The sequence below is a fragment of the Ctenopharyngodon idella genome, chromosome 22, assembly GCF_019924925.1.
Source record: "Ctenopharyngodon idella isolate HZGC_01 chromosome 22, HZGC01, whole genome shotgun sequence".
In the NCBI taxonomy this organism is placed as follows: Eukaryota; Metazoa; Chordata; class Actinopteri; order Cypriniformes; family Xenocyprididae; genus Ctenopharyngodon; species Ctenopharyngodon idella.
The window spans coordinates 11,436,600-11,459,885 of record NC_067241.1 but is presented as its reverse complement, the minus strand read 5'-3'; the positions used below and the strand labels follow the sequence as shown (position 1 = coordinate 11,459,885).

Here is a 23,286-nt window from a genome sequence, read left to right as displayed (position 1 = left end):
ACATGCTTCGAACCACTGATTCGAAACAAAAGATTTGTAAAGCTTTGAAGCTTCATAAAGCAGTGCTTTGAAATCGCCCATTACTAGATATGGTTGAATAAAGTCGTTATTTTGTTTTTTGGCGCAAATAAAGTATTCTCGTTGCTTCATAACATTAAGGTTGAACCACTGTAGTCACATGAACTGTTTTAAATATGTCTGGGCATTGAAAGTGTTAATTATTTTGCTGTCAATGCAGGCCTCACTGAGCCATCGGATTTCATCAAAAATATCTTAATTTGTGTTCCGAAGATGAACAAAGGTCTTAGGGGTGTGGAACGACACGAGGGTGAGTAATTAATGACAGAATTTTCATTTTTGGGTGAACTAACACTTTAATACTTGATTTTTGTGTGTTTTTTTTTTTTTTTTAAATTGGATTTTTGTGTTTATTCTCTTTCAAGGAATGACTACTTGTACTCTAGGCCAGACAAACCTGTGTCTGCAACATAATCAGATTCACTAACATCTAAACAACATCTCCAGCAAGAACAACAACCAATAGTACAGGAGTCCAGTGCATGTTGTTTATGCTGAGTCACCCTGGATAAGGACATATTGAGTATGATGCTCGTGAAGGGCCCTGATGTTTATGGCTGACAACTCCAATTTATATTGCTCCCTTCACAAGCCCCTGACCACATGTGGCACTCCTAAAGATGAGAGGGAGGGAGTCAGGAAGAGAAGAATGCAGTGAAGTGATGTTCTTTTTATGGCCATCTGTTGGACAGGCTCACTGGTATGAAGGCGATCCTCAGTAGATTGCCAATATCTCCAGACGTTAGCTAATATGACTGATCTTGGACCTGTTTGACCATAAACGGCAGTCCTGTTAGGATGACTCCAGATTTGGTCCTCGAAAATGGACTGTTTTTTATTGTTTTCTTGTTGCATATAACACAGATCATGAGGTCTTTGAGGAGAGTCAGCTGTTTACAGAGTGCTGGCAAATTTAGGTTCATAGTAAGATATTAACTTTCAGTGTCGTTTGCAGTAATGCTTATTGCATATAATGCACCTATTCTATTTATGTCAGCAAGTTCTTGATTTATTATACTATCCTGGCAACTTATTAAATGAACGTGTTTTATCATTTTATTTCGGTTTAAAGCTATTAATCAGTCTTCCCGTGGTGGCTTCAACACTCGCAGTTGTTTAGGGAACTATATTTCCTCTGCTCTCCGGGTCTTGCTGTGCTTAGGGAAATGCAATGGTCTTCCAGATATTTGACAGATTTATTTTTGGAGCCTTTGCCATTGTTGGAAAGAGTACATCCATCTGTCATGCCACCAAGGTAAGTTTGAGTCAAGCGAATGACAGGTCACGGGAAATTATGTGGTGACTTATTCTATTAACGATTAAATGGAGCCGATTACAAATGAGGCATTCAGTGAAACCTGGATAAGGCTGCATTTTCCATTTGGTAAATTTCTGTAAGATTTTAAACATTCTATTAGGCGATGAATGTCTTTAAGTGTTAATCAATCGCATTGTGCAATTTATAATAATATATGAATAAAACACTGCTATAAATATTGGGGAAAAAATAAGTATTAAAAATATAAAATATTTACTAAAATAGTAGAAATAAATTATTATTTATGTATTTACTTATTAAAAGCACTTTATATATTTGTGTGTGTGCGTATGTGTGTGTGTATGTGAAGGGAAAAAAGGTAAATACGAAAACCCTATTAACTATTAACTTTTGAACCGACAACTTAAATGATGTCACATAAATAGAGAAACCAAAATTCAAGGACAAAGATCAATTAAAATATTTTTATATAAAACTGATTGTTAATAAAAAAAAATGTTTTAAAATTAATTTTAATTTCATGTAATATTTTTAATGAAAAATTATAATAAATTAATATTAACATCTTATTAATATATTAAATAATATTTCTATAATATAAAAATGCTGTATAATAATATAATATAATATAATATAATATAATATAATATAATATAATATAATATCTATGACTGGCTATACATGTAAAAAAGTATCTACTCCTTTAAAATATTAAAAGTATTCCATCACATGAACTAATATTTTTATAGTAGAACAAGTTTATAATACATGAAATTATAATAAATTATCATTCTTCATGACTCCACTGACCATGAGAAAGCAGAGCTTTTTTTAATTCTCACTGGAAGCTGACAACTTTGGTTTGAAAAACATCTCACTGGTGTACATGTGTGAGATGATTTATGAATATTCCTGCACATATTGCTTTGCTTTTGTTCCCTCTGCACAGGATTTCATTATAACTCACAGCTTTGCGGTGAACATTTGTAGGATTCTTAATCGAACCTCTGACCACAACATTACCATCAGATTCATCCCAGATAATAAAACACAGATTTGAACATTGTTGCTGTGGTCAAGTTTTCTGAAGGCTCTCTCTCTCTCTCTCTCTCTCTCTGTTATTCAGTTTTCATGTTGTCATATCCAAACTTCATGCGAACGGGATTCATTTTGTCTTGCAGGAGGGATCAGGATTTTAGATCCAAGTCCAAAGGATATAAATGTGTATAAACTTGATCTCTTCATCAAGATCTCAGTCTAGAAACATCTTGAAGAAATGGAGAAGATGTTGGCAGCTCCTCTCACCTCTTTTTCCAACCTGAGACACATTCTTTTCTTCCGGTAATAAAACTGTCTATGCCTCTAATTTACTATTAGTCTGAAGGGATGACGGCAAAGCCTGGTTTGGTGGATGCAGTCATATTTGTGCACAAAATGTTCTCTGTGTTCACATACATCCCTGATTTTGTAGAAATAAACTTGAATACACTGGTGCACCTCCATACCCATTCTCAGAGCTTTGGCTAAACGTTAACATAAAAACATTATTTATACTACGGGGCTGTTAAATGCTTGAATCTGATTGGTTGATGAACGTTCTAAGGTGTGCAATTATTTTCAGGGAAAAGCACGCCTAAAGTAGTTCTAGCAGGTCTTGACCGCATTACAGTTCCATATCACTTCACCAAATGATTTCAGTTATTTCAAAAGGTCCTTACAACAGCAAAAGAACCAAAACCCACAATGACACTGACCAAGCAAAAAAATATGATAAACAATAGAATAAAAACAACAAATTATTTCCATATTTTTGCCACAAAATTACGTTTTATTATGTATGGAAATATGTACATCGAAGTAGACTCACTCCCTCTGTCAAAATCGAGGGGACAAGGGTCTGTCCATATAAACTTCCCTCGTCCACTTCACGAAGTGGAACACACTTCAAAATGGCGGCGGGGATTCCCCCGAGCGGAAGTGCTTAGGGAAATTCGTGAGCGTGTCTAAAAGTGGAGTTGAACGCAGCCAAGGACTCTCCTCATTTTCCCCGCCTTAAGAGACCTATTGTTTTGCTGACCTTTAAAGATGGTGCGGAAAGCAAAAGCTTGTTTTATCAGTTCATCTGCGTCCATTGCAAATCATGCCATTTTTACTTCCTTTTCAGCCTAACACCGTGTCTACACTGGATGCGAGTGGACAAAAGACAATATAACCCGTTATAATCCGTGATTTTGTCTACACTGGATTCGGCACGACGCAACACGACAGATTCCCGACAGTCAACGGATTTCCCGTTCTATTTCTTACGTAGTCCAAGTGCTTTCCAACGGTCGTCTTGTCGCGTTCAGTGTAGACAGCTTTTAGCTGTTGCGGCGCGACGCGATAAAAGTTGCGTCTGGTGTAGACACGGTGTAAGCTTTTCCGGGTCAGTAAATCTACCTTGGGTTGTTTCGCCAAGTGTATAGAATGCAGATATCAGATATGGGTCACTTTTAAAAGCTGGTTGTCAAAAAAAAATCAGATATAATCATCAAGTCAGAACTGGGCATCAAGGTCTGCAGTGTAAATGTGGCCTGCATCAGGCTTCAAACCTTGGCAGCCATTCCTTTCCCTGGCGAGTACAAGCCTGAAAACAGAAGTGCATTTGTTAGCTGTGAAGCCCTTTTTTTCCTTCACAGTTCAAAGGAAAGGCAATTGATTGCTGAAGAGAGAGGACAGCAACACAATACAAGTTGTCAAGCACAGAAAAACCCTGTCTAATATCTCACATCAGTATTTCTTTTCTTTTAAAATTCTTTTAATACTTTTTAAAATACTTTTATTAAGCAAGGTGTTAAATTGAAAAAATGTTTCTTGAGCAGCAAATTAGCATTTGATTACTGAAGGATCATGTGACACTGAAGACTGGAGTAATGATGATGAAAATTCAGCTTTGATCATAGGAGTAAATTATATTTGAAAATATATTAAAATTTTAAATTGGAATAATATTTACTGTTTTGTTGTATTTTTGATCAAATAAATGCAGCCTTGATGAGCATAAGAGGCTTATTTCAAAAAACATAAAAGTATTTGGAGATACTGCTGTGATGTATTTACTGCAGAGAATAAATATATCTTTTTTTTTGCACTGGGAATGAATAACTAACTCATAAACCCCCGTGGCACCTCTGTTCCACTTCGATACAGATTAAGAAATATATTACCAGCTGACTGAGGCTGGCACGGACAGGGGTTATCATTAGACAGTATGGTGTTACAAGAGCAAAAGGAGGAGACATGCACTCATTTCACTCTGCTGAAGGTTATTGGCTCAAAGCCCCAACGTGTGTGTGTGTGTGTGTGTGTGAGAGAGAGAGAGAGAGAGAGAGAGAGAGAGAGAGAGAATAGATTCAATTCGTTGTGCAAAATCCCTCATCAGGAGGGATTCTGAAGACTGTTTAATATTGCATAATGTGATGGCCTCATTTCACAGAGCTGTGCAGCGTTTACATCGCTGAGACATGCAGTTTAGTCTGTCTCGGGTGATCCATGGATGTATGTTGTGTGTGTATTAGTGTTTGTGTTTCTATTTTGCTTGTTTCTTTGTTTGATACAGATAGGTATAAGTGTTATATTTAAAAAAAAAAAAAAAAAGTACTGCAAGAATAATGACTGTTTTCGAACAGGTTGTATAACCAAGATTGGACCCCACTGACTTTTATTGTAGGGATAAAAAAAAACCCACAGAAACATTGTTGAAAATATTGGTTGTGATTCACAGAAGAATGTATGTCATAGAGGATTGGAATGACATGAGGGTGAGTAAATGTCAGATTTGTAAGTTTTGGGTGAATTATCCCTTTAAGATTTTTTTTTTTTTTTTAAATCTCAGAAAGCCATTCTCCATGTGAGACCAGAACCGATGATTTCTAAACCCACTGACCTCATCTGGAACCTATGGAAAATATCCTGATGAAAAATATTTGCTCATCACATGCATGTGAGCCTGTTGCATGCAAGAAAGTATATTTGGTCAGCTCTTGGGAACACTGCAGTTTCAACACTTGAACTGAGTAATCAATAATGAAATAAAGAAATAATGCCAGATGCTTTATTTGACCATGTTTTTTGTCATATCCAAATGTCTGGAAGCACATCACATGCAATTTGTTTTTTATTATATAGTCTGAGCACTATGATGCATGCCAAGTATTCTTCCGATATGTGGAGGAAATGCAAATGATTCTCATCACATTGTTCTCCTAAACTTTTATGGACCTTTCTTACATAATAAAACTGCAGACAGACGGGTTTCTGTGAGCGTTTCCCCATATAGAGCTAAAGCAATTTACAACAACTTACACGGTGGCCATAATTTGATGGCTGAGGAATCAAAGTCTAGACTAGAATAACATATCAACAGCTCTAGAAAACACTGTTATCTGTGGTTCAGTCTACACACAGGAGACCTACAACTTAATATGGATTTAGTCAGCTAGAGTTTGTACAAATCTTAAAACTTTTTTTAAATAGTGTGCTATTAAGGAAAGAAATCATTTAATATTAATCAGCCATGATTAATTTATTCATATTTTTAAAGTAATATTAATTTATGTGTAAAACTTAAAGTTTTAAAGGCAAATAAAGTCTTTTGTATTGAATGTATGTATTGAGACTAGTTGGTAAGGCATATCAGTTATTAAAATAAAGAAATGTAATTTAAACAAACAGAAACCTCTGACGCTTTCTGACGCAGTTTTGCTTGGCTTGACCAGACACAACTTTCTCTCAGTTCTCTGTGTTATCGATCATGTGTTTACAGTGACGGTAAGAGCTCAGATTCAATCAATATTTGTCTCCGTGAACCTTTGGTGTTCAGGTAGCAATGACGTAAATGATTTCCAAACAGTCCGCTCTCTGGCAGATAAATGGTTCATAGGGACATTTTCACCTCGCTGGATGATGATGACAATTCAGTTTGATAAAGATTTTTGTCACAAAGTGTTACATGAGTACAATCTGAAAGTCCTGCACGGTGTTATTTGCTCTTAAAAGTTAGAAGATTAGAAATCTTGATTTTCTTTTAAATTTATTTTTTAAGAATTGCTAAAGCTGAAGTGTGAATTCACCAAAGAGAATTGCAAAAATAGTGATTGTTTTCAAGCATGTTTCCTGAATATTCTCCCTGTCTCCCATTGGTCAGCTAAACTGATAGCCCCACCCCCAAACTCATACCATAGATTGAGCCAATATACCCCCTGCTGGTAGATTTGGCTAGAAGAAGCATCTTTCTCCATTGATGGCCATTCAATGTCCGTATCTGTATATTTTGACTTTTTTTTTTTTTTCTGCATACAAATTTTTCTCCTTTGCTCCTGGTTTTTTGTCTCAGTAAAGTGACCATCTTTACTATGGTAGTGTATCGAGGCCCATGAACATGTCTATGTTTCTTGACCCCATTTCACTGCTGCAGATATTTATGACGTCAATATTTTTGGGGTCATTAAATGCATCTTTAACTGATGTAAGGTAACCGTGGCCTGTCGAGGAAAGCATGTGGATTTCATTGGGGTGGAACGCCAATCTATCTCAGTTCAGAAATGGACTGAGAGTTCGCAGGCTAAAGAGGACACTGTCTTTTGATGATTTGTCAGTTGATACTGAAGATTTTGAAGCTCTGTAATTGTCAATGTGGATTCAATGATATTTCCTGAGAATGCAACTGAAGTTTTTCCAAAAGTATTTTTAGTGCTAAGGCAAATGTCACTATAACTAATGCTCATAATTAGGGTTTAGGGTTATACAAAAGCGTTAACTCTAAGTATTAAACTTCAGTGTGTAAATGATACCTCAAATTGTGCATCTGAGTACTTTTTGAAGTGATTAGACTTTTCACCTAGCAAGTGATAACATGTATGAAACCAGAGCCACTAACAACATGCTAAAAAATTTAAATATTTTCTTCAGAAAATTAAAAAAAACCCTGTGTTTATATGTGCACATGTACCTCAAACATTACGGTAATGAAAAGTTATTTTGAACAGTTTATAATCTGCCAACACTCACTTGGCAAAAAAACTAAAATAGCATAAATCAATCTCATAAATCTTCACCAAAAGATGGAATACTCCAATCTAAGCATGTATACAATAGCTCTGCTTGCCAATGGGTAGAAACAAGCCAAAATCAACACAGAATTTAGTAGTAAAAGTGTATTCCCTCAAGACAAACTACTGATCGTATAATCAGGTCTTGAACCACCAACACAGAGACACAATTTAGAAAGAAACTGAGCAATTGTGCCAACGAGCCTGAGGAGAATTACTCAGTGTTGTGTAACATTATACAATGGGCTCTCTTCAACAGCGCAAACCTTAAATAAAGCTCTTTCTAAGTGCAGTGGAACAACACTCCTATGTCCAATGAGAGCTTTTCTCGTTTGCTTCACTTGTGAGTTTGTGGTTGCCAATTTTTTGCTGATCTCATAAAAGCCGCCTGCAGCTGTATGTCACCATCATGGATCTCTCTGCTGAAGCAGTGTGCGTCGTATTCATACTCCCTGAATAGCATGAATGCTGAGTCATATCTGCAGGCCTAATCGGGCCCATTGCTGAATTTATTCCATGCTGTGAGCTAGTGATCTGTGATCAATGGTCCAAAGAACAGATGGGCAACATCTTGAACCGTTTTACAGGCCCATTGAACAGAGCAGAGACGGCCTTAGTGTCAGTGGATATTCAGAGCTTTGCCAGACCCACCCTTTGATTAAATATTGATTATTTTTATGAAATAAAAAGTACCTAAATTAGGTACAACCTCAGGTTTGCCCAAAGATTAGAAGTATTCATTGCTATGTGCTTTTTAAAACACAACATGAGGTTTGACCCTTTCAGCTTTCCAATGTGCACTGAATACAATATGGCTGCATCCGAAATCGCATACTTTCTTGAGTAGGTACTTATTTTGAATAAGTTCTATATAGTATTCTATAGTATTTCTATAGGTTTGTTTATTCAGTGTGTAGTATGTAATCCGTCACTTCACTGCCATTCACAAATCCTCTCCCATGGCATCATGGGACAGTAAAGTGACCATCGTATGCATACTTCAGAATCTCGCAGAAAAAAGTGGTACTTTTTTGCCTACTCTTTTATGAGTACTGTTAAACTGGACATACTTATTTTGTCACACACTGCTTTTCACCTACTGTATAGTAGGGACGTACTTTAATTTATTAACGTAATCATAAACACTATTTTGTAGCGTAAATAGTTTTACCGTTTACTGCACTTATTCTTTTAGTTATTTACATATAGTGGCTAATGAATTGAAAGTCTGGTGTATTCACAAAAAACAACTTACTTCTGCATTGCAAAATAAGTCAGTTCATGCCGCTGAATTTTTGTTCAGAGGTTAGCAGGCTTTTAATGAGTGCTTTTAAGGAAGATATAGTAAAAATGGGGTTTTGCAAAAACGTAAAATTTCAAGGTTTGTGCTTTAAAGGGTTAGTTCACCCAAAAATGAAAATTCTGTCATTAATTACTCACCCTCATGTTGTTCCACACCCGCAAGACCTTCGTTCATCTTCGGAACACAAATTAAGATATTTTTGATTAAAATCCGATGGCTCAGTGAAGCCTTTATTGACAGCAAGATAATTAACACATTCAAATGCCCAGGAAGCGACTAAAGACGTATTTAAAACAGGTCATGTGACTACAGTGGTTCAACCTTAATGTTATGAAGTGACGAGAATACTTTTTGTACACAAAAAAAACAAAACAAAAAAAAACGACTTTATTCAACAATATTTAGTGATGGGCGATTTCAAAACACTGCTTCATGAAGCTTCGAAGCTTTACGAATCTTTTGTTTCGAATCAGTGGTTCGGAGCAGTGTTGCCAATTTAGGGATTTCGTCACTAGATTTACTGACTTCCCTGCCCCTTTTGAGACTTTTTTCAAAAGTTTAGGGACAAATCTAGCAACTTCTTGGACAAACTTTATCTAGATTCTTATTTTACCCACTGATCTCTATTTATATTTACATAGATCAATGAATTTGCCATTATGATGTCATCTAGTGACATTTAGCTACCAGTTTTAGCTACTTTCAATTGAAAGCAGTTGGCAACACTGGTTCGGAGCGTGAAAGTCACATGATTTCAGTAAACGAGGCTTCGTTACGTCAAAAACGTTTCGAAATTTCAATGGTTCACCACTGAGGGGCATGACTTTGGCAGTTTGATACACACTCCGAACCACTGAATCGAAACAAAAGATTCGTAAAGCTTCGAAGCTTCATGATGCAGTGTTTTGAAATTGCCCATCACTAGATATTGTTGAATAAAGTCGTTATTTTGTTTTTTGTGGTGCACAAAAAGTATTCTCGTCACTTCATAACATTAAGGTTGAACCACTGTAGTCACATGAACTGTTTTAAATATGTCTTTAGTAGCTTTCTGGGCACTTGAAAGTGTTAATTATCTTGCTGTCAATGGAGGCCTCACTGAGCCATCGGATTTTATCAAAAATATCTTAATTTGTGTTCCGAAGATGAACGAAGGTCTTACAGGTGTGGAACAACATGAGGGTGAGTAATAAATGACACAACTGTATAATCTGTTTTGTTTTCAGAGTTAAGTCTGTGAAATCTTAGGTGCTTATTCGTTGTGGATGGAGGAAAACGTTGTCAGTTGACAAAGTCAGTTGCAACAGGAGCTCAGTGTTGTCTGAAGCAGCATTAGCCTCTCTGCTGCACCCGCCAGGTCTGGAGAATCCACACATTTATGTGATTTTACAGCAGGTTGGCTTGTGCAAAACATGAACAGTTCACATTCTCTTGAAGAGACTGGAGTTTGTGGTAAGTTGGCCTTATGGTTTTGTAAGACATAGCTAGTCATTTGATTTCAAAATGGCTGCCCTCATTTTATGTAATTCAACTTTAAAGTTTCACTCAATATGTTTGTTTACATTTCAATGGCTCTTTTGTCCCAGTGGTTTTGAACTTTATACTGATGCCTGTCAGTGTGGATGCATGAGGTTTGCTTACTAACTGCTGCCCAGTTCATACCGAAGCTGTATATTTTTTGTTTTGTTGTTGTCTCATACTACAAAAATGAATGAAACAGACATTTTGGATTGAACCCAACCCAACTTATGTTTCTGCATTATGATGTGGCTTGCACACTGGCTGAAAGTCCCATATAAAGCAAACATATTTTTGTTGCTGTTATTATTAGTAGTACTAACTCGTTCAATTGAATGACCTGGCAGGTCATGATGTGACCTTAACATGGCATTGGCTGTTAAAGGGCCATATGTCCATTTACACTAAAAAGTTATTTCTAGGGCACTAATAGGACTGGATTCTTTAACTTTCTCAGAAGTAATGTTTATTTCCTTGCATGAAACTTTTTAAACATAATTTTTCAGTGCACTTTTAATGGATAATAAAAACAAATTTAGGAAATCCACATCTTGACAATAAATACCAGTTTAATAGTATTACAAATTTTACCTCACTTTTTTTTTTTTTTTTTATTTCTTTATAATAACCACCCATATAGTATTACATTACAATCTCATTGTGAAGTTTGCAAAGAAGATTAGGCTCCTGGTACTCTTTATATCTGGGGGCTTCATATCAGTTACATAATTTTGCAATTTACTAATTTATGCTTGTTATTGCATTTTTTTTAATGAGTCCCTGTTTGAACTGATCTGTCTTATCCCGAAGTACTGCCAACATAACAAAGATTTTGCTTTTGTGCTGCTTCAAAAGGAATGAATTCCGGATATAAGTCTTTGTGCCCAAAATAGAATGTGAGCCAGAGAAAACACTGAATAGATAATGGTACACTTTGATTGCATCCTGTTTAATTCACTCTGTCAGAAATAGTCGACCTCATCAGCTTCTAACAAGCTGATTTCAAAGAATGATGAAGTAGGCCACAGGCTGTTTGTGTGTGTTTGCGTATTGCTGGGTCAGTACTGGAACAACAGTGTTTTTCTCTTGTTAAGGGCATCTGGGGTACAAGGGTCCCTCAGTATAATATAGTTGCTATCATATGATAAAGATTTGTTTTAGCTTGTAATGGTTGCAGAAAATTACAAAATGTTTCAGCTATTGGCTCCATTAAGTGGAAAGTTATATATATTGCCATTTAATGCAGTTTGCCAGCTAACCAGCCACTTTATTAGGTACACCAGTTCAACTGGTCCTTAATACAAATATCTAAACAGCCAATCACATGGCAGCAGAATTGCAGAAGTTCAAACTGAGCATCAGAATAGGGATGAAAGGTGATTTAGTGACTTTGAATGTGGCATGGTTGTTGGTGCCGGACGGGCTGGTCTCAGTATTTCAGAAACTGCTGATCTACACAACCATTTCTAGGGTTTACAGAGAATGGCCCAAAAAAGACAAAATATCCGGTGAGCGGCACTTCTGTGGGTGAAAATGCCGAGGTCAGATGAGAATGGCCAGACTGGTTTGAGCTGATAGAAAGGCAACAGTAACTCAAATAACCACTCGTTACAACCAAGGTCTGCAGAAGAGCATCTCTGAACACGTCGAACCTTGAAGCAGCAGAAAGACCACACCGGGTGCCAATCCTGTCAGCTAAGAACAGGAAACTGAGGCTACAATTCGCACAGGCTCACCAAAATTGGACAATAGAAGATTGGAAAAATGTTGCCTGCTCTGATGAGTCTCGATTTCTGCTGCAACAATCAGGTGGTAGGGTCAGAATTTGGCATAAACAACATGAAAACATGGATCCATCCTACCTTGTAGCAGCAGTTCAGGCTGCTGCTGGTGGTGTAATGGTGTGGGGGATATTTTCTTGGCACACTTTGGGCCCCTTAGTACCAATTGAGCTTTATTTAAATGCCACAGCCTACCTGAGTATTGTTTCTGACAATGTCCATCCCTTTATGACCACAGTGTACCCATCTTCTGATAGCTTTTTTTAGCAGGAAAACCATGTCACAAAGCTCAAATAATCTCAAACTGGTTTCTTGAACATGACAATGAGTTCATTATACTCAAATGGCCTCCACAGTCACCAGACCTCAATCCATTAGACAAAATTTGTGATGTGGTGGAACGGGAGATTCGCATCGTTGATGCGCAGTCGACAAATCTGCAGCAACTGCGTGATACTATCATGTTAATATGGTCTATGCCACGAAGAATTAAGGCAGTTCAGAAGGCAAAACAGGGGGTCCAACCCAGTACTAGCAAGGTGTACTTAATAAAGTGGCCAGTGAGTGTATGTTTGTGTACTGTATCTACATAAACGTTCACTTATATACATAGCATTAAAAGCATGTATGGCTCATAACACTTGCGTTTTTGTGTGCTAGTTTTGCTAATGATCATAATCTTTATAATCATATTTGGGGAGTTTGATTGATGTTGATGTGAATGTAGTCCTAAAAACATTTCTTGGACAAATTAATGATTAAACTTGCAGTATACCTATGTGCGTCTGTCTGTCTTCACATGTTTTTGTAAGCGAGAGAGAACACTGGTACATTTTGTGCCCTCCACAGCCCTGTCACTGCCAAACACATCAAATTAGATCAGTGTTGTTGTGTCTTTGGCTATGAAAGGGCACCAGAAGGCCCTTTGTGGTTCCTTCCTACTCCCGTTTTTCACATGTCTGCTCCATTGCTTTTAAAAATAAAACAAGGCATTATACAGATCACTTATAGGAGTTAGTGGCCTTTCAGATGTATCTAAATTTTCCATTTTGAATGTGACACACAGTATCCACACAGAGTGTAAGGTACATTTTCTGCACGTCTTTGAGACAAAAAGGTACAAAACCAAGGCTGTTCTAAAAAATATTTTTAGCTCCTTTAACATGCTTTTATGGATGTGATGTCATCGCACTGGGCCAATCGAGAGCCAAGGAGCCGTCTCTCATGATCAGAATATATTATTCTTATCACAGAGGGGGTCGTAGAGAGAGTGTAAACACTGAGGGTAGTCACATTTCCTTAGAACAATACAGCACAGCTAACACATCGAAAGCTCCATTTGGGCCATAGATTGTCTCTCCTCAAAAATGGGAGGGGGGTGTTGCTGGGGCCCTTCATCGCTTGGAGGGGTGTTGTGGGGCCCCTGTATTCCCATGCCCAAACACGCTCCACAAGTCTTTCACTCCACACATTTCAAAACAAGCACGTTCTGGCTCAGTTAGGGACCGTGCAAAAACTCGCTCTCAAATACAGGACTGGCAAAGCGCGCTATGAAAAACAGTTCCTTGAAAACTACCCTCCGACTCACTCTGGCCCCAGTGAGATGAATGAAATGAAAGGAAGACGATTACAGCCTCTTTTTTCTCCCAAATTGCTATGCAGGAAAAATCAGCAAATGGATGTCTTGTCTGAAAGAAAGAAGTCTTAATATCTAATTTGTGCTTCTCAAGTAAATTTGTCTTAAGGATTTTCAAATGGAAAACAAGACAAATATAGTGATTAAGAACAGATTTTTGCATGCCATTACTAAATGTCAGCTTTTTTACTTATTGCTTCATTTGAATGATTTATATCCCTACATCACTGCAAAAATGTGCCTTATTTTATTTTATTTAGTCATCATCTTTAGAGTGGTTTTACTTATTTATACTGTCACATTTGGTAACGTAAGTTTTGTGTCTTTTCTGTCAATTTCTGTTAGCTTTGAGGCTAGTGTAATGTACTTAAAGGATTAGTTCACTTTCAAATGAAAATTACCCCAAGCTTTACTCACCCTCAAGCCATCCTAGGTGTATATGGCTCTCTTCCTTCTGATGAAAACAATCGGAGAAATATTAATAAATATCCTGATGCATCCGAGCTTTATAATGGCAGTGAATGGGGGTCACTAGTATGAGCTGAAGAAAGTGCTTCCATCCACATCCATCCATCATAAATATGTGCTCCACACGGCCCCGAGGGGTTAATAAAGTCCTTCTGAAGCGAAACAATGCGTTTGTGTAAAAAAAAAATCCATATTTAAACAAGTTATGAAGTCAAATATCGAGCTTCCGCCAGACTGCCTTCCGTATTCAACATACGCAGAAAGTGTAAAACTCTTGCAGTTCACAAAGCTTACGCTACGTCCTGTGCCTTCCCTGTTCAACTTACAGAAAAAGTGTAACTGACGCGACGCCAGTTTTTTTTACACAAACACATCATTTCACTTCAGAAGGCCTTTATTAACCCCCTGGAGCTGTGTGGAGCACATATTTATGATGGATGGATGTGGATGGAAGCACTTTCTTCAGCTCATACTAGTGACCCCCATTCACTGCCATTATAAAGCTTGGATGCGTCAGGATATTTATTAATATTTCTCAGATTGTTTTCATCAGAAAGAAGAGAGTCATATACACCTAGGATGGCATGAGGGTGAGTAAAGCTTGGGCTAATTTTCATTTGAAAGTGAACTAATCCTTTAAAAATCAGCTATAATTCAGTAAAAATACAAACGTAGTCTTTTGGAAAAGCCGACCATTAATAACTCCCTACTGCACTACTCGGGTTTTTATCCAATAAAATTCTTTCTAGAATGAGAATGTCCCTCCCCTTCATAGCACATAACTAAAAAGCTATTGGATATTTAACAAATAACTGACAAGCCCTTCTATATGTCCCATCCCAACTTCCTGTTTTAACAGGAAGTAAAAGCATGTAAAATCATTTTATGGGGGTATCTTTGTCAAACTATGAAGGAGTCTATAAATATAGCTTGGTTTTATTTTTTCCTGGCTGCCCCCCAGTGCTGACTCGTCACCTCAGCATGGCTCAATCTGTGGCCACCGGGGCTTTTGGCACTTTGCCAAAACTCCTCACAACAGTATTCTGTTCCGCCATTTCACTGATACCCACATGCTACTTTTTCTGTATGTCCTTGTTTTTTTTCTCACTGCATTTTTCCCCATCTGTCTCTCTCTCTCTCTCTCTCAGTTCACACAGTGCTTGTACTGTGAGGCCCGTTGTCTGACTAAAAGCTGCGCTAGTATCTGTAAACATGCTGTATGGTGTGGCCCCATCATGTCCTCAGAAGACTTTGAGAACAAGGTGTCTTGAATAAATTAACATAAAGACTGTTAAGTGTTTGAATTTTCCCTAATTACATTATTACCATAGGATCCTCATAGACTCCCAGCTCGGTGAAGCATTTACCTACAAGTTGTTCAGGTGTGGTGAAAATCACACAAGCGGCACCGCAAGGATTAAAATCAAATTCAAACTGTAAATAAACTTACTTCGTAAATAAACTCACTTGAGTTACCACAAACCCAATTTCGGTTGTTAAAAAAAGTCGCTCTCCCCAAAAAAGATATGCTCGCCTGTAGAGTAAACACAGCCATGTATTAAGCAGTGTATTTCTATATTCATAAATGATCCCTGTTATGGATGACCTACATTTTTAGAAGTGTTTGCTGTGGCAAGTTGTACTATGACTGTTGCTTTTACTTTGGTTTACCAATCTGAACAAACCCTGCATAAAGGCCTGTTCACACCAAGGATGATGACTATAAAGATAACGATAAATATAAAGTTCTAAAAATCGTTCTCAATATTAACCCTCTGGTGCTCTTCGGACGAAAAATTTTACTTTTTTTTTTTTTTTACTTCATCGGAATGGTACGAAACTTGGTAAAGGTTTTGGCACTTGCTATGTGAACACACACACACACACACACACAAAAAATCATGGACATGATTCAAATAGGTTTAATGGTCCTGAATAAAATAGTCACACTTATGCTCCTCATTGGAAATGAATAGGAGACGAATTTCATCTAGTGAAAACTTTTGGTACTGCAACAAAACAAAATCTTACTGAAAGCTAATTTTTTGAGATATCAAGCTCAAATTTGGAACACAACTTGTTTAGATTTATGGCTTTGATTTTCTTGCAGTTTTAGAGTAAAATGTGTTTTTTAAAATATATATTTTATATACAATTTTAAAATAGTATTTTTGTGCATTTTTCATAGCAATAAACGTAAAATTTGGTAACTTTTTTTAAGTTTTAATTTTCAATTTAGCAACAATTTGCCAAGTCGTCTTTAAAAAGAGACCAAAATTAAATCTGTGCTACAAAAGCATTCAAAATTTATGACAGTTTAAGTTGGAAATTTAATTTTCAGGTCTATGCTCAAAAAGTCACTAAATGGATTATAACTACAGCGTAAATATAATTTAGTACCATGAAATCCTCTAAAAATACAAAATATTAAATAAAAAATATTATCAAACTAAAATATAGTACATTCATTTCACTGAAAAAAAAAAAAAAAAAAAACAGTCATTTTTGACTGGGAGAAAAAGAAAATCTCTTTTGCTTTCATTTGTCAATACCTCAGAATGTGTGTGTTTTTCATTTCTTTCTATCACTCATTAAATTTTGATTAGGAAAAAGACTTAAGTGTGAAATGGAAATATGAAGTGAAAAAAACAAAAACAAAAACAAAAAAAAAAAACAGGAAAAAAGTTTGTCAGCTACAGTGGTGTACAGAGAAAAACAACACAGAAACCCAATATCCCTCGAGAACCAGTCAGAAAAACACAGAGCAAGGATATAAAAGCACTAAAGACCCAGACAGAGGGATTCTACTATCACTGTGACAACAGTAACCATAAACAAGAATGAAACTGAGGGACTAGAGAAGCTCCGCCTCCTTCCTCGCTTCACATCAAAGATAGGTGATAATAATCCCAGTTACGTAACAGTTGGAAGGAAAGCGAGAGAGAAAGAGGCCCATTCTGTGTGAGGGTGGATGGGGGCTGTTTTGTATAGGCCAAAAGAATGCCCATAAAATGCTGCTTTTCACAGTAATTTATGAGTTCGGGGACATGAGGCCTGTGTTATGTTATTTACATTCACTTTTCATTTCTTTCTGCAAAACAGCTCTCATCACGAGCCAAAGGTGAAGCTGTATAAAAATGCATGCTGTATGTTGGGCTGGTAAAGTTGTGCTCTCTGCCCTCTCAAAGAACTTTTATGAATGTATAGACCCCACTGTGTGCAGTTTGTACAGGGGAACATTTTGCATGATGGTTGCTTTTCAGTCACACACACGCATATGTACTCAACGGGGAGCGGTTAAACGCATGCAAAGCAAGCTTTACAGCTTCATGTTTTTGTGAGGGATATTTGTTGCAAATGTAAAGCAGATTGTGAATGTTTGTATATTGCTTGTGCTCTGCCAGAGAAAAAAAGCGTGCATTTTTCAATCATTTTCAGTTTTGTTCATTAATGCATATCAAGTGGAAATTCAATTTTACTGCTTATAATTGGCTAAAATCTGTATGAAATGATTGAAATGAGTTGTTTTTTGCTTGTTTTCACCTCATGAATGCAAGAGCCTCATGCTGTGCTTTTCTGAAGGTGAGGCTCATGTTTGCCCTTAACAGGTTTGTGTATTCAGTGGAAAATAAAAGTGGAAACAGTGAGTTCTTTCACCGTGTCTTTACAGTGTGCATGTGTGTTTATGCGCATCTGTGTGTCTGCACACACACATATTGGCTGGTTCAAAACACCCCAGGAGTTCTAATAAATGGCACAGTTCACATTTTTGCATTTATTTTATTTTTTTATTATCTGTTGAGCTGACCTTATGCTGTATTCATGCCATGTCTGAATTATCATATAATTGATACAATGATACATACGCCTTATCAGCGTATGTATTTCCATACCACCTTCTTGCAATACATTTAAGAATGAAGAAAAAGCACTAGGTAACATTAAAATTAAATGAACTTAGGTTACCGAATCACAATGTTTATGTGAGAGAAGTTTAAAGGCCCGTTCACACCAAGCACGATAACTATGAAAATAACAATAAAGATATAGTTCTAAAAATTGTTCTAAATGTAAAAGAATAGCACTGTCCACACCACAGCTATAATGATATAGAGAAACGATTTCACTGGGATCACTTTCAGAATTATTTTTTCCAGCTGTTGAATGATAAAACACTGACAGCCAATCAGAATCCATTCGAATTTAAGGGCTTGTGCATTTAAAATGGCAGACGACATTGCGGAGAAGTTAATCACCAAGGTCCAGAAATAGCCACCACTGTTTGACAAGTCAAACCCCCTTTTCAGGTATACTTTAAAGAAAATGGATATATAGAAAACAATCGGTCATACCCTCGGAATAAATGGTGAGAAGTATTAACGATGATATCATTATGTCATGCTAGCAAAAAGTGTAACACAAAATGACTTCAGGTATCCAGTGCTAGTTTCGACAACATTGTCTTCATTTGAAGTTGCAGTGAAAAAGACTAGGCGTTATTCCACTATGTTGACTTCGTCAGCTAAATCCACTGTTAGATTAGATCGATTACACTAGCTATTCACTCGAAACATTACATGCTGAGGACATCTGCTGGTTAAAGCCATGTAAATGCAAAAAGAACAGCAAAAACATGTTGTACACACTTTGAAACCACAGCGTGTGAGCTTCGAATAAACAGACCGTTATTGTATTGGTGTGGACGCAAATATAGTTATCGTAACAGTTATCTTTATAGTTATCGTTCTTGGTGTGAATGGGCCTTAAGGCTTTTTTAAAATTTATAATTTATAATTCTGAGTTTGATAAAGAAGTGGATAGTTTTTAAATCCTGGAATCATGTAATTACGGTAATTTAGACATGATGTGAATGCAGCATTCATTAGCCAGAGTAAATTTAGCATAGTATAGATACATCTGAAGTGTATAGTTTCTAATAATTGCTTTTTTCCAATTTGCCATTGCACTGCAAACAGACAGTCCCGCCCCACACTTAAGCCATTGGTTGAGCTGATGTTACTGCAAGAATATTTCCAAAGTGCTTACACTTTTCAGAGAAATTGCTTCTAGTTGTCTCTACAAATCAAACTGCAATAGTATTTTAACAAAATTGCAACAACAACAACAACAAAACAGTTCAATTACTAGGACTTGCTGATCTTTCCTCACAATATTGCCACTATTGTGACTGTTGATTTAGCAAGCAACTTCAGTCTAAGTGTTTGCATTTAGAACAGACCTTGAGGTTATCTGAAATTAGGTAAACACAAAAAAGGCCAAAAAACAGCAAGTTTATGTAACATATATAACTCTATTAGCAACCATAAGAGTTTGCATGTACTTCCTCTGCTGTGGGATGTGCTGTGCTCAGAGGTACGCAGGTGTGCTTGCCACTTATAGTGTAGGTATGTGGCATGCTTACACTGGGTTGTTTACGCACAAGCACGAGAGGGTCAGAGGGACTGGAAATATATGTAGTACTTCTGTGACTCGGCCGTTTGTTTCTCAGCAATGATGGGGACTAATTTTAAACACGCTGAATAGGAGCGTTGAATCATGAACGATTTTTTTGAGATTGAGGGTGACACATTACTCGGGTGTTAATGCTAAAAGCTACTTTTTCAGCTTGGTGTGTGCTGTGAGTGAGAGCAGCTCTTTAACACCTCAGGCAGGTCTCTGTAAAGTGCCGGCCTCGCCCATCATCAACGGCTTAGAGGAAATGCAGGTCTGGAGGTCTGGGACATGGCAGACAGTGCGAAATTTCCGTCAGGGACTTTTAGGCTTGACGTCAACACAGGTACATTACATATTAGACCTAATTTTAAAAAAATACTTTGAGTTGTTGTAAATGTTTGGGCGTTTGAATCACAGAAAAAGACCACTCCCTTTCTGTCATTTAAAATTACTGAAACCTCAGACTTATTAACCTCTGATAACCAAAGTTTGTTTGGATTTTACTAGTCAATGCAAGAAATGAAAACGTTGACTGTTGGCACAAATTAGTCAGTTGGAAGCTGTAATATTATAAAAAATAACTTTTAGACATGTTACATTACATATGTTACTGCAAATCATTTATAGTCCCTTCAGAAGAGTTTCGCCCAATTGTTTTATTTTTTATTTATTTATTTGCCTTTTATTTCTTCAATCACAAATTTTAAACTAAATTTTAACCTTTTTCTAAATGATTTATAATTCAATATATTTTTATTATTATATAAATTATTTTGATCTTTATAACAATAAATTCAAGGTATTTATAAATCAAAATATATTTTATTATTTTAATGTTTAATATTCTACATTTCTTCAGAATGAAAGATTTATATTTTTTGTTTGCAGAATTATTCACTTATCAATACTTTGAATGTGACCCTGTTACCATCTTTGACATCTTTGATTTTTTTCTTCCCAATCTAAACTTACTTGAGTTCATTGGTAATACAAAAATTTCAGGTGATACAACATATTGTAATTGGATTTAATTAAATGTCTGAGCAATTCCAGAATACAAAGAATACTTGGACATAATTTTTGTTTGAAAAGATTGTGCTTTTGTTTGTTTGATTGCACCACAATGAGCTTTTCTCTCGAGACAAAGAGCAAAAATGTAGTCTTCTGGTAAACGGAATGACTTCATGTTGGCCTTCCTCAACAGTGGCTTCCTTCTAGCCACTCGTACATGGAGGCCAAATCTGTGACATGCTGAGAGATTGTCCAGACATCCACAGTTTCTTCCATTTCATCCAAAGAGTTCTGGCTGCTTGGTCAATTCTCTGACAATCGCCCTTCTTGTTCATTTGTGCAGTTTGGAAGAGCCTGATTTTAATAGTGTATGAGTTGTGGCATATTTTTTTCCATTTTGATATAATGGAACAATCCACAGCCCCTAGGAAGACGTCACCAATTATTTTATAACCTTTTCAGGATCTTTTTATTACTCCAAATGACTTGTAATCTGATCTGATGCTTTAGTTTTGGTATACAAGGACTTTCTTCTTTCTTTCTTCTTTCTGACGAACACAATCATAGAAATATTATGATTGATTCATAATAGAAATATTATGAAGAAAGTGTCTCCATCCACATCCATCCATCATAAACGTACTCCACACGGCTCCGGAGGGTTAATAAAGGCCTTTTGAAGCGAAGCGATGTGTTTGTGTAAAAGAAAATCCATATTTAACAAGTTATGAAGTAAAATATCTATCTTCCGCCAGACTGCCTTCTGTATCCAAATTACGGAAAAAACTGAACTGGCGTCTTGTCAATTCCGTAAGTTGAATAGGGAAGGCACAGGACGTACAGCGTAAGCTTTCTGAAGAATACGGAAGGCTAGATATTTTACTTCATAACTTGTTAAATATGGATTTTTTTTTTACACAAACACTTCGCTTCAGAAGGCTTTTATTAACCCTCCGGAGCCTTGTGGAATATGTTTATGATGGATGGATGTGGATGGAGACACTTTCTTCAGCTCGTTTGGTAAAGCATACTGCCATTATAAAGCTCGGATGCCTCAGGATATTTATTAATATTTCTACGATTGTGTTTGTCAGAAAGAAGAAAGTCATATACACCTAGGATGGTTTGAGGGTGAGTAAAGCTTGGGGTAATTTTCATTTGAAAGTGAACTAATCCTTTAAGGTAGTTGAATTCCTCCAAATATACAATTTAAAAGTTAAGTATGTAATTTATGTGCCACCAAAGTCTAACTGAATTGAAAAACAATTATTATTTTCAAACATGCATCTGCCATTGGTGTCACGGAACGAAGGTAGACGAAGGCTGATTCACAATAAACAAGGTTTAGTATAATAAGCAGGCAGAAGCGTAACAGCATGTAACACACAAACATAACATACACAAACAATAACCGACAATGAACACAGAACAGGCAGAAACTTAAATAAACAGATAATGACTACTAAACGGAAACAGCTGATAGGACTTGACTAATTAGAAAACATAGTGACTAAAGAGGACTAATGCAGGACTGAACTAAACTGAACATGTGACAATTGGTCAGTCAAAACCGATAGTTCCGCCCAGAATACAAATGGAATCCTTCCGAATAGTGGAGTGTAGTAAGAAGCCATTTATATCTTTAGCATTGTGATTTACTCCTCCTCAATGTTTGTTGGAAACTTCAGACTTATCGATTCTGTCATTTTCAAATGCCTACTTTTGACACTTAAATTCTACTTTATTTTCTTTAATGTTAACATTGTGAAGTGTTACTACAAGAATTGAAATACAGCTCATTTAAATCTGTTTGAAAACACTTGATTTATAGCAACTCAGTATGGCTCAAATAATCACTCTGAAACTAAGCCTCTACTTCCTACGGTGCACGGCATCTCAGTTTCTCTGAACATTTATGCAGCTTAAATTGAAGTTGAAAGATTTTTTAGTGCCGCACCATTCCCCACTGAGTCCCTGCGGCCTAAACTGTCCCAGCAGTAATTGCTCTTGGCTGACAGCAGTGTGTTTAGGTAAAACAGCTCGTAAGCCCCACCAGTGGGTATGGGGCCAATTAAGCAGGAATGAGGCTTACTGTATGGATCATAGTAATCATCATTACTATTCTGTTGGTTAAAGACTAAGTAGAAAATGCATCGTGTGTCTCTGCAAATGTGTGTGTATGTTTGAGGGTGTAGCTTTTACTGTGTCTCACAGTCCAATGACGTCAGAATCCAGTTTGTTTGATTGGTTTAAAAGCTGTTTTTCAAAAAGGTGTGCACCCAGGAATTGCACCCGAGGCCACATGAAAATAGGAGTCCAGGGTAGGGTTGGGAAATCAAGAATCGGTTCTCATTCTGTACTGGTTCCATTTAAAACAACAACTACACTGCAACCGAATGACTTTGAAGATGTTTAGTTTGTTAATCTTTCTTGTAATGATGACTGGAGTCTTTTGCCAATGGACAAACATAACAAACATATAGTGCAAGCAGTAAAGCTTGATTCACAAATGACGCAAATGAGCTGATTCTTTTCAGTGAATTGGTCAGAATCACTGTAGAACTCATGAGCTATTAGGTTAAATGTATTTGAATGAATAATATATTTGTATATGTATATACAGTGTTTGATTTTCTGTGTAAAGGTCTTACACAAACAGGCGTCCAGGG

At 36.7% G+C, this 23,286-nt stretch overlaps 2 long non-coding RNA genes across 4 annotated transcripts in view; one reads left to right on the top strand and one right to left on the bottom strand.

The window, feature by feature from the left end:
• Positions 1 to 23,286, bottom strand: part of LOC127505495 (uncharacterized) — an 81,079-nt gene that overhangs the window by 37,339 nt on the left and 20,454 nt on the right. The window lies entirely within an intron of this gene.
• Positions 97 to 5,446, top strand: LOC127505496 (uncharacterized). Its single transcript, XR_007927721.1, has 3 exons — positions 97 to 1,333; positions 2,539 to 2,698; positions 5,232 to 5,446. It is a non-coding gene; the product is annotated as an uncharacterized LOC127505496 (long non-coding RNA).